Consider the following 16421-nt stretch of genomic DNA (forward strand, 5'->3'; position numbering starts at 1 on the left):
TTGGTGAAATCTGTCTCATTTTTCTATAGTAGTACTTAAAAGACAGGAAGTAGAGTAAAATAACATTGGAATCAAACTGGTTTAAATATTTCAAGCTTAGGCAAGTCACTAAAATTTTCTGAGCCTCAGATTCTTTAACTATAAAATGTGGGCAATGAAAGTTCCAATCTGAGGAAATTATGTTCAATATGGTGGGTTGAGGAAATGCTAAAATCTTCTACTCATACACCAGGTCACCAAAATGAAAAGCATAGCTAAGCTTTAAAAGAACACAGGGAACTCTCTGTGTACTAGAAATGGAGAGCCCTTCTCAAAAGAAAAATAATTCAGAACAGGAACCAGACCAGTAAGCAGAGGCCACCATACTGCTGCTTACTGATGGGTGGCCTCTGGGCTTTGTACAGCTCTATGAGTCTGAAGTGGCTGCTACTGTCATAAGATTGCCCTACCCACCAAGAAGGGACAAGCTATACGAGTGAGCCATAAATGAACTGACTCAGGAAGGTCACCAAAGAAAAAGAGAGACAATGTAACAGGTTGGGTTTTTTTTCAATTTTTAAATTATTTTATTGTTGTTCAGTTACAGTTGTCTGCATTTTCTCCCCACCTCTCTGCCCCACCCCAACCAAACCCATCTCCCTCCCCTGCTTCCACCCTCCCCCTTAGTTTTGTCCATGTGTCCTTTATAGTAGTTCCTGAAACCCCTTTTCCCCGCTATCTCTTCCCCCCTCCCCTCTGGCTATTGTTAGATTGTTCTTAACTTCAATGTCTCTAGTTATATTTTGTTTGCTTTTTTCTTCTGTTGATTATGTTCCAATTAAAGGTGAGATCATATGGTATTTGTCCCTCATTGCCTGGCTTATTTCACTTAGCATAGTGCTTTCTACGCAGCTGAGAGAAAGAAGGAGCTTATACCCTTTGCGACAGCATGGATGGAACAGGTTGTATTTTTAATTGGCCATAAAAATATCTCCCATCCCATGTTCTCTGTTTATTATGTGACTTAGACACACCTTCCACTGAGAGCTGGAATCTATTTCCCATTCCTTAAATTTGGGCAGGTTTATGACTACGGCCAAAGTGGTTATGGGGACTTTCAAGGATAAGTCATAAAAGGTAATACAGCTTCTACAAGCATGTCTCAGACACTGGCTCTTGAAACAAAACCATTCCACAGGGTAGCCCAAGCACTCCTTGTTGAGGTCCAGTGGAGAGAAACCAAGGCTTCTGCTTCTCAACCAAGGCTAAGCTTCTAGCTGATAGCAAACACCAACTGGTCAGTCATATGAGTCTGTTTATCAATCTATCATCTATATATCTATCATATCTCTATCTGCTTATAAATATTGAAAAAAATAATGCTCGATATATGATCTGAATAGCATGTTGACCTAGATGCAGAGTGAATCAGTGAGCCAAAAAGTTGAGCTGAACAATTCTTCCAGAATGTTATACAAAAAAACAAGTGATGAAAAATAAGAAATAACAATGCGGGGAATGGTACAGTTCTAGCTTACCCGAGGTGAAGAAGCCAACAGAAGAACAGCAGCAACCATTAGCCATAGATGAGCATCCCACAAGCATTCTGTGGGTCAGAGCACAAGATTTTGTGGAAAACCCATAAGTAACTTGAGCTTTCTCTCTGACTACTATGTCTGTGTGCTCCACAGCATACAGTTTTAACCAAACATCTACCAAAGACATGTGTTACTTTTCTACAAAATGTGTTTATATTTTCTTCTATGAAATCCTGTCTCATCTTTTTTTCTGAAAACCAATCTATATATGTTTAGTGTTCTTTTTATTGAAGTGCAATCAGCTGTGCTTTAAAATAAACTGTTTATTATTTGAAAAAAGTATGAAAAAAGTAAAGAAAAAATGGAAATAGATAATAAAATCAAAGCATTCAATAGGAGTTCCAGGAAGAGAAAACAGAGCATGGAAGAAAAACAATTTTTTTCTTTTTTTTTCCATATTTTTTCATATTTTGTCCTTTATTACTGAAGAAGGCATGTTGTTCCCACTTTACTTCACTCAGTAATTATTCTTTTTGAAAATCAATATTTTTAAAAAAATGATTGAAAATTTCTAACACCTGAGATGGCCATAAGATTTTAGATTTATATATATATTATCAAGTGTACAATAGGATAATTGAAAATAAACCCACACTTAGAGATACTGTAGGAAACTTCGGAACACTAAAGAAAAACAGAAAATTTAAAAGATAACAATTACAAGAGGCATACTAACTACAATTGGAATGGCACCAGACTTCTATTTAATAACACTGAATTCAAGAATACAATAGAGAAGTATCTTTGAAACACTGACGGAAAATAATTTTGAATTTATTTCTATACCTAGCCCAACTGTAATTCAAGTGTGCGTGTTCAATAGATAAACTTTCAGGCAATAGGGACTCAGAAATATTACTACCACAGATCCCCACCAAAAGAATTTCTAAAAGATGTAATCCCAAAAAAGATGATTAAATAGGACAATGCACATAGGAAGTATTTACATAATATTAAATCTTCTTTTTAATCTACTGTTAAAATGGATAGAAATTCCTGGCACCAGTCTTCTCCTTTTCATATTATTTATGTTTTAAATATGAAAGTGGTAGGTGGGGCTACAACAGGCATTTGATAACCATGAAGCTATAGGAAGAAAAGAAAGATCAAAAGAACCACAAAAATGTAAATCCTGGTATTTTCAGCCTATTGTATCATCTCCTGCAATTCACATATCTTCTTGTTATGTGAGAAAAATAAATTTCTACTTATTTAGGCCATTGTTGATTGGGTTTCCTGGCACTTCACCCAATACATTGATAAGTGACTTACTTTGCAATTTCTTATGTTTAAAGTATGAGCTATTAGAAGTAAATGAGAGATTAAGTTAAAATTTTTTAGTACCTAATACATTCTTCAGTAAATATTAAGCATCTTTTTAATCCAACAGATTGTTAAACCTAACAGACTATATTATTTTCACTCTATTTGCATTCTCATTGCTTAAGCAATTCAGTCCAGTTCACTGGATATTGACTGTCAATTTATGGGCTAGGTACTTTAATAATTGCTAACTCATAGTAAGATATCAAGAAATATATGTTGAATGGATGGATGAATAAAAACTGCAGAAAAGTCAATAGGAATTAGTACTGATTGTTGCCTTAAATATTGTCAAATTAACCATCTACCTTTTCTATTTTTTTCTACTGTGCTAACACAGCTTCTGCAATGTACAAAATAGTGCTTCTTACCATCTTTTGCCATCTTCCTAGCTTATTTGACTCTTAACATTCGACACATAATTTTTAATTCATTCTGAAGAGAGCTATAAGTGCAGGGGAAGAATGACTTTATTATCCTCTCTTTACTGACCCAGATTTTGTCAATTTAAACTTATTTCAAGAGTTGTGAACCCCTTGAATTCTCAAATAAATAACCAAAGGCAGCATATACAGAATGGAGGAGGGTTTTTGTTGAAATAATTCATACACAGGGACACAAAGTGTTACGAGCATCAGTCTTTGAAAAGGAAGTGTCAGGGAAAAGGAAAAGGAAAGGATGAAGGCTGAGACCTATGAAAATACCCAAGAACATTATACACAAAGAAATGTCAAAGGAGAGCCATACCCATAAAACAGAAATTGATGGAGGAGCAGATGAGGTTATTAAAAAGGGTTTGTAGAGGCTGCAGGAAATAGAGTGATTTGGTCAAGTAGAAAAGTCTTACATACTACTTCACATTTAAAACACCTGGAAATAAAAAAAAAGAAAAACAGAGCTAAGCATCAGGTTTCATGTAAGAAAAGGACCATGTGCCTAAAGCAAAGGTATAGAGAAGAGAAAATATGACAACACTCAGTTGTGACTGGCATGTAGCAGAAGATTTGGAAGTTGGCTACCCAACAATATAAAAACAAAATTAGAGTTTATCAGAAAGGAAATGGGAAGAGCAGAAGTTTATAATCCCACTGACAGGTGGACTGTCTGGGAGAGTAGAAAAGCCAAAATACATGCATAATAAAGACTCAGGTAAGAAATGATTAGAGGCACTTGGTTTGTGAGCAGTGTACTGGACCTGTGGTCAAACCCAGGCATGAATCTGCTGGGTCTCCTTCCCAGTTTTGTGACCTTGGGCAGGTCACTTACTCTCTCACAAACTGATCTACAAGTTGAGAATAAAACTGGGTATTGTGAGGATCCGGAGAGAATGGGTGTACAAAAGAGTACTGAAATTATAAAGGAAAGTAGACTATGGGAAAGAGAAGATATGAGAATATAAAAAGATAATTTATTTTGTTCATAAGATAACACTCAGAGTTTTGTTAGTGCCAGGAAAAAGCTGTATATACCAAAAACATTTTAAGAAATTATTTGGGTGCCTACCTCAAAGAAATATTAGCTAAGTATATTAGAAACTATACTTAATGATTCTAATATAAAAGACGGTCACTTAGGATTTCACATTTGGCATGGAAATTACCACATAGAGGGTAAAGGATAATTTATTCACATATGTGTAAAGTCTTACCATATATCACATACATAATGTATGGTATATGGACAGGTAACTGTAAATAATTTGTATAGAGATTGGGAAGGTAGTTAGATGTATTAGTCAACTATTGCTGAAATCATGTTGCATAACAAGCCATTCTCAAAGTCAGTGACTAACAACAATATAAAAAGAACATAAATAAAAAACAGCATGTAATTTTCTCACTCATAGGTCTGCAACTTGCATTGCCAATTGCATTTAGTGGAGATTAGCTGCATTTAGCTTCAAAGGCTGGGGATTTGGGTTCAGGTCTTTTTCATATGTCTTCTCATTTAGGAACCTGGGGGCATGTTCTTCTTATGGCAGATGGCAGAAACTTAAGAGTGATGAGTGGACATTTGTCATACCACTTACCACCTCATCTTGGAACTGTCCTATCGTCACTTCTGCTAATAATCCATTGGTCAAAATAACTCATGGCCAAGCCCAAACATTACTGGGGAAGGAGTATACTCTGTTCACAGGGGAAGACACTGCAAGGTTATATAGCCAAGGATGTGAAAGTGTTATCTTACTCTAAGTGAATGAAGAGTTGGGAGCAGTAATTTCAACCTGTCATATGTCCACAAAAAGACATGTATGCAACATTATTCACAATAGCAAACATGGGAAACAACCAAAATGTCTATCAACCAGAGACTACACGAACAAAATGTAGTATATCCATAGAATGGAATCTTATTCAGTAATAATAAGGAATAAAATTTTGATACATTCTCCAATATGTGTGAACCTCAAAGATACGTTAAGTGAAAGAAGCCAGACACAAAAAGCCACATAGTATATGATTCCATTTATACGAAATATCCAGATAAAAATAGAGATAGAAAATATATTAGAAGATTCCTAGGGTTGAGTTTGGGAATAGGGAGTGATGGTAAATGGGTATAAAGTATCTTTCATTAGGGTGATGGAAATGTTCTATAATTATATTATAATGATGGTTGCTAAATTCTGTAATTTTACTAATTGTCACTGGATTGCACACTTAAAATGAGTCAATTTCTTAGTCTGTAAATTATACCTAAAAAAGTATAAAAAAGAAAGAAAAAATAGATTCATTCTTGGGTTACAGGAAATAACCCATTATTCTATCTCAAGGTTTTTTCTGAGGGTCAAGTGAGATAATGTTTATAAAGTGGCTGAGATAGGGGTGGATGCCTAGCAAATGCACAATAAATGAGTTATTATTGTTATCATTTTAGATAGACCAACAATGAGTAAAGACTTATACGTGAGAGGAAGAAAGGCATGTTCAGGAAGCGGGTGATTAGGAGTACCTGTAAGGTAGATCAGATCTGGGAGAGTAATCACAGAGCAAGCTGCTCCAGGTCACCAAGCTGGGAGGCGGCGGAGCCTTTAATGGTGACTTGGCTCAGTCTCACAGCCTTCTGAAGCATTTATCATATGAACTGCAGTCCAGGGAGGGTCCTGGGTTGTAACTCTTAATTATTGATCACTTAGGGCAAACAAAAGAAGCTTTTTTGTGGATGTTTGAATTTGTTTACAAACAAGGAAACTCTATTTAACTCAGTAGGAAGATTACAATGTCCTCATGACATATCCAGAGGAAGGAGTCAAAAGGACAAGTGCAGACTGTACACTCTGATCCTTGGCTGGAAATATGAATGTGGACATTTTGGATATGGCTAAAAGAAAGTCTAAGATATTATGGTCCTTCTGAATGCTATGGGCTGGGGACCAAAGACACTGTCCACTGCCAGGTGCACACCCTTTCCCCACAGGTACAAACAAGACTGGGATACGGGAGAGACCAAGATGTGCTCCAGAAGTGGTTCATGATATTGCCTGTGTTCAAAGTGGAGACAAGCAATGGTGTGTAGTGTGGAGGCTGGGGCCTAAGCACTCCTAGAAAGTGACACAGTGAAGGCCACTTCCACATGCTGCTCAAGTTCTCCTTGCAGGTTAAAAAAGATTACATAGATCACTATGTGCTGACGAGGAAAGACTCCCTTAATATACAGTATAGAGGAAAAGAGCAAGGTACAGAATCATGTATGGTATAATTTCATTTATGTACTAATGTGCACAGATATGTATAAATTTATATCACCTCCTGGCATATATCTTTATTTCTTCCCTTGTTGTGTGCTCCCCAACCAGAATGTGTTCTCCAAGAGAGCTGGGACTGTGTTTTGTGCCTAAAACAGTGCCTAGGACATGGTGGGCACTTAATAAATAATTGCTGGTTGAACTATCAAGAACATACAGCACACTATTGTATTGTCTCTGGGGGTGTGATTATGCACATGCACAGATATTGGTGTGTATATGTGTTGGGGAAGACTGGGGATCATCTGGCAATGATTATGGGGAAGAGAGTGCCGGAAGTCTACTTCAACACTGAGAACTCAGGGTTCCAAAGAATGAAGGCGGCAGAAGCCACACAGGGATCATAAGTTGGGCAACTTAGAGACTGTGGGAGAGGGGAATTGCATTAGGGAGGAATCAGGAAAAAGAAAACTTGCCCTGTTGATTAAACACAATAGGAAACAAAAGAGAAGAATGAGATGCAAGAAAGAAATAAATCAGACTATATGAGAAAATCTTTGTGACACAAGTTCTGGAACTTCCTCCTGCACACTCCTGCCTCTAGTCCCTGGAACATACTGTTTTCTTTTCCAGGACACTCTTCATCCTTATCTTCACCTCAGCAACATCTGCTCTTCTTTCCATTCTCAGCTTAGATGTTTTCTCCAAAAAGTTTTTTCTGATCCTCTTCCACTCTCCTGACTGCAGCCAGGCTAGGTGCTCCTCCTGTGTTCCTATAGAATCTCCCCTGTCTTCTCTGTAGCTCATGTCACCAGGATTGCAACAGCCAGTCTTACTTGTCTATCATGTTCACCATCCTGTGAGCACCTTGAGAATAGGACTATGCCTTATTAATCTTGGTAGTTTACAATCTGCACAGTGGCTGGTTCGTAGGACAATGACGCCTCAGTCCCCTTCAAAGCAGGCACCTTGGAACCTCACACAGTTCTCCCAATCACCATCAGTGGCCCCGTTGAATTTTCTTGAATCTCACCAATGGTCTGAAATCTCTTCCCTTTCAAAGGTGATTTTCGTTTGGGGAAAAGCCAGAAGCCACAGGGTGCCAAATCTGGGCTGTAGCAGGGCTGAGTCACCTGGGTAATTTGATGTTTTGCCAAAAATCTCTGCACAAGATGTAATGCGTGAGCTGGTGCACTGTTGTGATGAAGCGGCCAATCACAAGGTACCCATAGCTGCAGGCTTCTGAATCACCTGAATAGTTTCCACAGAGGAATGTTCAAGCTTAATGCAAAATTTGATGCAGATTCGTTGCTCTACTCTCTCAGTCATTTTGAATGTGACAGCCACACAGTACACATGCTCACTCAATGGTGTCTACTGCCCCCACTGACTAGTACAGTGAAGTTGTCATTGTTCACACATGCACATTCCAGTCCACTCTCCTTGGCTGCCAGATTACATCAATGTCATGCAAACCATTCTTGTTATATTAACAATGGTTGGACTTTTTCCGGACAGACTTCATATTACTGGCCCCTGTAACTCTTGCTCCTAATCCAGACTGTATGTCTGACCTCTGCCCTTACTAATTAATTAGAAAATTCCTAATAGATATATTACCTCCAGAAGTATTATATAGTCTCACTAGAGACTTCTGTCCAGTTGTAAATCAATTGCTCTTCTTTAAGCTTAGCAAAACAGACCTCTGGTAACTTCACCTCATCCATCAAATGTCATCCATGAGGCACTGGTGATGAAGACCTGCAGAGCCTCAGGGTCAAGCTCATTAGCCAGAGATTCCTTAATTTAAATTCTCTATGGACTTCCCTTAAAAACCTTTACCACAGGGCCCTGCAGCCCTGGAACCAGGAAAAGGAGAGAGTATGTCCCAGAGAGGATTACCAAACAGAATGCCCTGCAGTTCTCAGGAACCAAAAAATGCAGGGATATTCCTGCCCAGAGAAACACATTCATGCACACACACAAAAAACAACACGGGAAGCACATTCAAAGAGAGAAGGTGAAGAACAGACTCAGTGTGGATTTAGACAAATGTTCTTTAAGGATTTAGAATTCACCTACACCAGTAATTACAAATTACATCATCTTCAAACTAAAAAGAGATTTGCCTTTTAAGAGACAAATGAGTTACCAGGTAACTATAAAAGATTAAATATTGAGACATATTATTTTTTAAATGTTCAGAAGACACAGTCATAACTTACAACAAAACAGATAGTCAGGTAAATATCTGAATAATCCTGAACTGGAGACAGAATAAATTTTGAAGTAGGAACAACAGAGAGGAGTTGGAAAGATGGTAGAGAAGAAAAAACTGGAGATGATGGTGCAGGCTTTATTGAGGTATAATTGACAAATAAATTTGCATGTGGGCATATAATGCAATATACAGATCATGTATCATAGTAATGTATACTTTAAACCCATATGACCCTATTAACCAATGTTACCCCAATAAGTTTAATTTTAAAAAAGCAAAAAAAGCGTATGTATTTAAACTGTGCAATGTGATTTGATATATGTATATATTATGAAATGATTACCACAATGAAGTTAATTAACACATCCATCACCTCGCATGGTTACTTTTGTATGTGTGTGTGAGCATACTTATCTTCACTTAGCAAATTTCAAGTACACAATACAGTATTGTTAACTATAGTCATCATGCTGTATGTTAGATTCACAAAGCACAATCCACTTACCCCTTCTTAACCTTTCTATATGGTAATATTTCAAATTTTGGCTGAGTGTACATTATTATGCTGATATTATTATACATAGTTAAGAAATGCATTGTTATTTCTTTCTTTTTATACAATTGTCTTTTTTTTTTTTTTTTTTTTTTTTTGCTTAGTTTTCTATGTACCATCACTAATTCATCTCAGTAAACTGAGATGGACCTACAACTTCAGGAATACCTGTCCTTCCCATCTCTCCTGAAGCCGTCTGGGTTTTTGTTTAATTTGAGCTGTTTGCTCTCTATATCTTCCACACAGCCATCATAATGGGGCCATCATTCTGAAAATTCCTTTCATTTCTCTCCTAGGTTGATTCTCACTTCCCTGAAGCTTGTGTCTTCAACTTTCTTGGTCCTGTCTCCTGTTCTGGAAGAGCCCATCCTCCAGTGGCTTCCTTGAAACAGCACATGAAAGATACATGGAGACATGAATACTAAAAATAATTTTTGTTCTACTCTCACACTTTGGAAAATTTGGCTAAGTATAGGAATTTAGATTGAAAAACATTTTGCTTTGCTGTTTTTTAGCTTATATTGTTGCTATCGAGACGTCTGAATCCTGCTGATTTGTGATTCTTTCCATAGGACCAAGTTATCTTCTCCAAAAGGTTCTAAGATATTTGTCTCCAGGGTTTTGAAATTTTATGATAATACAACTTTGTAAAGACTTGTAGTTTTTTTTCTTCACTAGACTGGTTTCTCAAAGGACCCTTTCAACCTAAGAACTTATGCCCTGTGGTCATAGGAAATAGTTATGTATTATAAAATAGTAAAATGGTAGTCCTAAATACAATCAATGATTATGTTAAGCACAAATGGACTAAATATCCCAATCAAAAGGCAGAGATTGTTATGTTAGATTAAAATAAGTAAAAGTCAAATATATTCTGTCTACAGAAGACATACTTTAAATACAAAGACACATATAGGTTAAAAGGAAAACTACGAAACATGATATACATGCAAACAAATAAAATAAATCTGGCATGGTATTTATATCTGACAAAAAAGATATCAGGCCCTGGCTGGTGTGGCTCTGTGTATTGAGCACCAGCCTGCACACCAAAGGGTCTCAGGTTCGATTCCCAGTCAGGGCACATGTCTGGGTTGCGGGCTGGGTCCCGAGTGGGGAGCACTCGAAAGGCAACCACACATTGATGTCTCTCTCTTTCTCTTTCTCCCTCCCTTCCCCTCTCTAAAAATAAAGAAAATCGTAAAACAAAAAAAAAGACATCAAGACAAGAGCTATTACTGGAGACCAAAGAATCATTTTATACTGATTATAGGGTAAATCCTTCAGGAAGATTTAACAACTATCAATGTATACATACTTAATTAAAAAAAACAGCAGTAAGTAATAATAATTATTAGGAACTTAACCTTTTCCAAAATAAGGAAGCTTTCCCAAAAGTGAGTCAAGAATACATTAAAAGTACAGATAGTTAAATATATTGGTAATAAAAGGGACCTGTGTTATCTGGGCACAGACTCACTTGGCCATTTCAGCACAAGGAAAGTTCAAATCATCCTTCTAAAGATTTGCAGTAAAAAAATTCCTAGTCCTTTCTTTCTTATTTGTAAATCCATTACATTTAATATAATTTTTCAATGTTTTTACACCTTTTACATTATACCTTAAAGCTTATTATTTATAGGTATTTGAAACCCAAGCAAATAAAGTTCATTTCTTTCATCTTTGTAATCTTCTTTTATGATCTGATACAATCAGCCAGTTCTTTTTTAAGACAAAATTATCCTCTCCTTTTCTTTCAAAAACAGAAACAAAAACATATTGGTTTTCTTGAAGATATGTTTCCTCGCCAGCACATTCATTCTTTCACATTTCTTCAAAAATGAACATGAATATTAGTAAAACTCAAAGATATTTCTGAATTCTTTTTTGACATACTAACTGACGCTTCCTTCAATAATATATAGAAAAAGAATATAGTTAAATGAAAATTATATTGCCCAACTATACACATGGTATTTATCAACTGAAAAATTAGTGTTAATTCAAGATCTTAAAGTTAACCCAGGATATGAAAATTATAGGTTTGAGTTCACACATAATATTAAAACATTTTACTAGCACAACACTTTAAAAAAGATATCTATTATTACAACTTCATTTAATTAAGCATATTTTTATAATCTTAATTTATGAAAGCAATGGTCATTTTGACTTACAAAACAAATCTAGGAAATTGAGAAAATAAACTATCCTTTGCACAGTCTAGGATTTTGTACTTACATTATTTCTTATAAGGTGGTAAAACAAGAGACATGCAGTTAGTTTTAAATAAAAATTATTAAATGAGTCTGATTAGTCTAAAGTAGCTTGATAAGACTGTTACTTTTTCTAATACAATTCAAATATACTTGAATTTGTAAACCAAATTTTAATGGTTCTTTAAATCATGTTAAAAAAACTCATTTTTGTCTTGTAACCCAGTAACCAAGGCCATTAACTTAACTCACAGGTAAATTTTTTATTATTTTTCAGAGCTATAGTAGAAATAGAAATAGAATTATTCCTTTAGAACAGCCAAAATAAAATGAATATTAAGAGTTAAAATTTTAAAACTCGGAACAGAATTTGCCTCATTATGTTTTAAGAGACCTTGTAATCCAGTGTATTCGTAATTTATATTAGATATATTTATATGGATAAGATTTTTTTTGGTGAAGCTATAGCCGGTTTAAACAACTCAGGACTTTGATAATTTCATGAAGACCACATGAATAAAAGCTGATATTTATTAATTCCCAAAGGAGATGGATCTTTCATATTAAAGTGATATACATATCACTTTAACATATATATTACATAATATATAATATTATTATATTATAATATTATATATCATTTATATATTATAAAATAATATTATATAACATTACTATATATTATTAGTCTGATTAGTCTGAAGTAATATATTTATATTATTTGTATTATATTATATATAATATATGTCACATATATTATATATAATATATCTATAATATATGTATTATATTATATATAATATATATATTTCTGTCAGCCAAAGCAGAGAACTTCCTCATAAGGATTTCTTCCCTTTTTATTCTAAGGCATCCATTTCATTCTAGGTCTTCTGAGAAGCAGACAGCAAAACTGAGTTAAAGTGAAAAAATACTGGGGAAAATTTCTTGAAGGGTAAAAGGGAGATCAGGAATAAGATAGAGTCTTTAGACTGCAGTGTAAATTTGATACCTGTGAAAGGAGGGAGGAGAGGTGGGGAAACTGGGTATAAAGAGCCTCAGCCCACAGTATTACTCTAAAAAAAGTGTCAGCCAAGCAATGGTGAGTCCCAAAGCAAAGATTTCCTGTTAGTGGAGTCCCATGTTGGGCAGGAATTTCCCACATACAGTACCCCTGTAGCGCTAAGGTCTTGGTTAGAAGTGACTTGGGAAGGCATGGCCTTGACATAAATGTGGTGGATCCTGAAAGTTGGCGGGTCAGCTGACCACATTCCTTTCATCACTTCTTTCTTCAGGGGAGGTCTGAGCAGCTCACTCTGGTGGCTGCCGAAGAACCTCTGCAATGGAGAGTTTTGGTTGCCACAGCAATTCCAAATTGTCCTTGGTGCAGTTATGACATTCAAAAAGATAAATGCCAGGATAAGAATGTAGAAGCCAAAGTTCTTCTAGGAGGTGGCATGGTTTACTAATATACATGGCTGACAGTTGATTTGACTTTAAGGTCAAGCTGATCTTCACTTCTGACTCAAGAAATCAGCAGCCTTTTGCAGGTAGAATGTATGGAGAGAATAATTCTCCCAAAGCCAATTCTTATACACAGACCAGACTGAGAAATGTTCTTAATAGGTTTGGATGGTGACCCATGGCAAACTTTGTCATGGAAAGAATGCCAATTTACAAGACCTTTTTCTCGGTGGTTTTCAAGGCTAGATGGGTGACAGAGTTATGAAATCTGTATCCATCTTCTCTCTGGACTTCTTATAAGACATATAATTGTGTAGATAATAGGATAGGCATCCAGATGGTTAGCATGGTTTTGGTTGGCCTTTACCAACTAAGAGGGAAATCAAATCCTTTCTTTACACTTTTTCTAAAAGTTTTAAAGATTTTTCATCTTTAATTCACTTTGAATTTTGTGTGTGCGCATAAATAGGGATTGAATAGCACTCCCTTTTCCTAGTGATATTCATGGTCATCTGAATCATTTACCAAGTTTCCAGATCTGCACTGATCTGTTTTGGAGCTCTCTTTTTTGTTCTACTTGCATATTTGGCTGTATGTGCACCAATGCATATTCCTTCAATAATTCTCATTTTAAAATCTTGAAATTCTGATAGAGCAAGTCATTCTGCCTTCTTGGTGCTTTTGAAATGCCTTGGGCATCTGTCATGATCATTTGCACTTCTATATAAATTTTAGAATGGGACTGTCAAGTTCAGGAAAGAATTCTTGGGATTTGGTTTGAAATTTCATTGAATCTATAGATCAGTTTTGAAGAACTGGAATCTTTACATGATTTGATCTTCCTATTCATGAACATAGTATAACTCTACATCCATTTAATGCCTTTCAATATCATTTTATAGTTATCTATAGACAAATTTTACACATATTTTATTAAATTTATCCCTCATCTCTTTTACCTTCTCTCTCTCTCATTCTTGTTTCTTGGATTTTTCTTGGTTAGTTTTAATATCAAGATGATAATAATCTCACAAAATGAGGTTGAAGTATTCCTTCTTTTTCCAGTCTCTGGAACATTTTGTATAATTGATTCATTACTTAGGAGGTTGGTAGAGTGAACTGTAAAATCATCATGTCTGGTGTTTTAATTGTGAAAAGATTTTAAACTCTTGATTCAATTTCTTTAATAGATAATTAGACAATTATAAAGTTTAAGTCAGGCTTTTTAGTTCTGTGGAAACTGTTTTTAAAAGTTATAGTTTTAAAAAAATGTATAAATTTTAGCTAAGTTTACCAATTTATTGGCATAAAAGTATCAATGGTATAACAGGGTGCAGCCAAAGGGGGCCCCAAATAGGGATTTGTAATGGGGTCCAGAGCTCAGGGTGTTCAGGAAATATTAGAGAAAAATATATATATGATGACCTTACCCCCACCAGTCTGAGCTGGGGGACGGGACACATGGAGCAGGGCCATTGAGAGCTGTTTTGTATAGCACCAGCTTTGCAGCTAACCTCTGGCATGGTCATTTAACATATCTATAACCTTTAACTGGTTTCATAGATAATGTTAAATAGCTGTGGCTGAGCTTTGAGCCAGGGGGATGGGAGTGACTTCACGCAGGATGTAACTGGGAAGCAACTCCCCCTGGTTACAGCGCCTGCACGAGAGCTTGGAGATGATTGGCTACACGCCATGGGGCCACACCTGCGCAGACTTACTATGGCAGCCCAGTAAAGCTGGAAGAATACGGGGATGCTGGCAGGTGTAACTGACTGTAGGAGGAGTTGGAAATGGGGCTGCAGAGGAAGATTGGCATGGGGATTTAAACCCAGCCACGGCAGCCATACCGAGGAGGACTGCATGGATTGGGCGAGAATTAGGCCCATGTAGCTTTGGGGTGCTCCCTTTTGCCATGTGGCTTAGGCAGGAGGAGAGACTTTGCCTGGAAGAAAAGGGGAGAAAGGACTCTTGCTGGTGGGCCATGAGAAGGTGCCACATGGCTCTGGATTAACCGGAGATCGCGGCAGCGACACAGTGGATGGTGCGGGAACTGAGGCGCTGCCTGAACCACGGACTTCTACTTCTTTTCTTGAGCTACGGTACCCCAGACTGGGCAAAGGGGCAGAAGGAAGGACTGTGTGCATTTGTGGGTATTCCAAAGAACTTTAGTATTTTAATGAAGACTTTAAGTCATTACTCTAAGTCTGTATAACTTTTAAATAAATAATTCCTTTCCCTTTCACCAATCTCTGGCATTGAGAGATGTCTTCCCTCTGGTGGGAGGCAAAGCGAACCTAGTAGGTGGGGGGGAACCCCAGGAGAAAAAGGGGGCTCCTTTTAGTAATAGTATATCGTTCACCCCCACCTCAGGTCTGTTCTGTAACCATGGTATATACTCATTATTTTAAATCTCTGCTGATTCTGTGGTTTCTCCTTTTTTATTACTAATACTGAATATTTGTACTTTCCTTCCTCCCCCTCAATTAATTTTACCATAAATTTGTTTTGCATTGATATCTTCAGAGAACAGATTTTTTGCTTTGTTTTCTGTTTCACTTTTGTTTATTTCTTTAATTTTTGCCCTTTATTATATCATTCCTCTTTGGGTTTACCTGGATGTTCTTTGTCAAATTTCTTAAATGTTAACCTTTCATATGGGATGTCTATCTTATGATTCTTTTCTAATGGAAGCATTTAAGGCTATAAATTTTTCTTTTAGTACTGAGACAGGATAGTAAGAAACTAGGAAAATTCCTTTGCACGATGGAATAGGGAAACCGAGACAGATAGCTGAACACAATGGCCAAGCAATTTACAGCCAGATACAAAAGGTCACCTCCCTAGAGATAACATCTAGGCCCCAATTTTATTTCAGCTCCAGACCCAGAAAAGCAGCAAACCAGGTGGGCATCACCAGAACCAACTGCAATGAATAAAGACCCTACCCTGCCACTGACCAATCAAAGGAGACCATGACCCTAAAAGGCCACACCTGATGAATATTTTGCGGAAACTCCCCCATGCTCCCAGATCTCCTCTAGGATTCCTACCTGCAAGAAAGAGATAAAAGCCTCAAGACAAAGAAGCCCGCGTGAGCTTTCCCTTTGGGGAGCAGCCAGCGCTATCTTCCTTTTCTTTCTCCCCCAACCTCTTTCTTCACAGGCATATGCGTCCTGAACTCTAAGGCAATGGGCAGCTGGCAGCTTGTCCCGGGCTAATCCCCTGAATTTATCCCCAAGGCTCCTATTTCTCTGACTTCCCAGTAAGCTAAGGCAGCCCATCCCAGGCTCTCCTGTTGCTTCTTCTTTGCTAAGCCTTCCTCACCACTCTCACAGACCTGGTCTGTCCCTTGAGGACATATTAATAAAACTCTTACTCA

Source organism: Desmodus rotundus, chromosome 8 (genome assembly GCF_022682495.2).
Source record: "Desmodus rotundus isolate HL8 chromosome 8, HLdesRot8A.1, whole genome shotgun sequence".
Classification (NCBI taxonomy): Eukaryota; Metazoa; Chordata; class Mammalia; order Chiroptera; family Phyllostomidae; genus Desmodus; species Desmodus rotundus.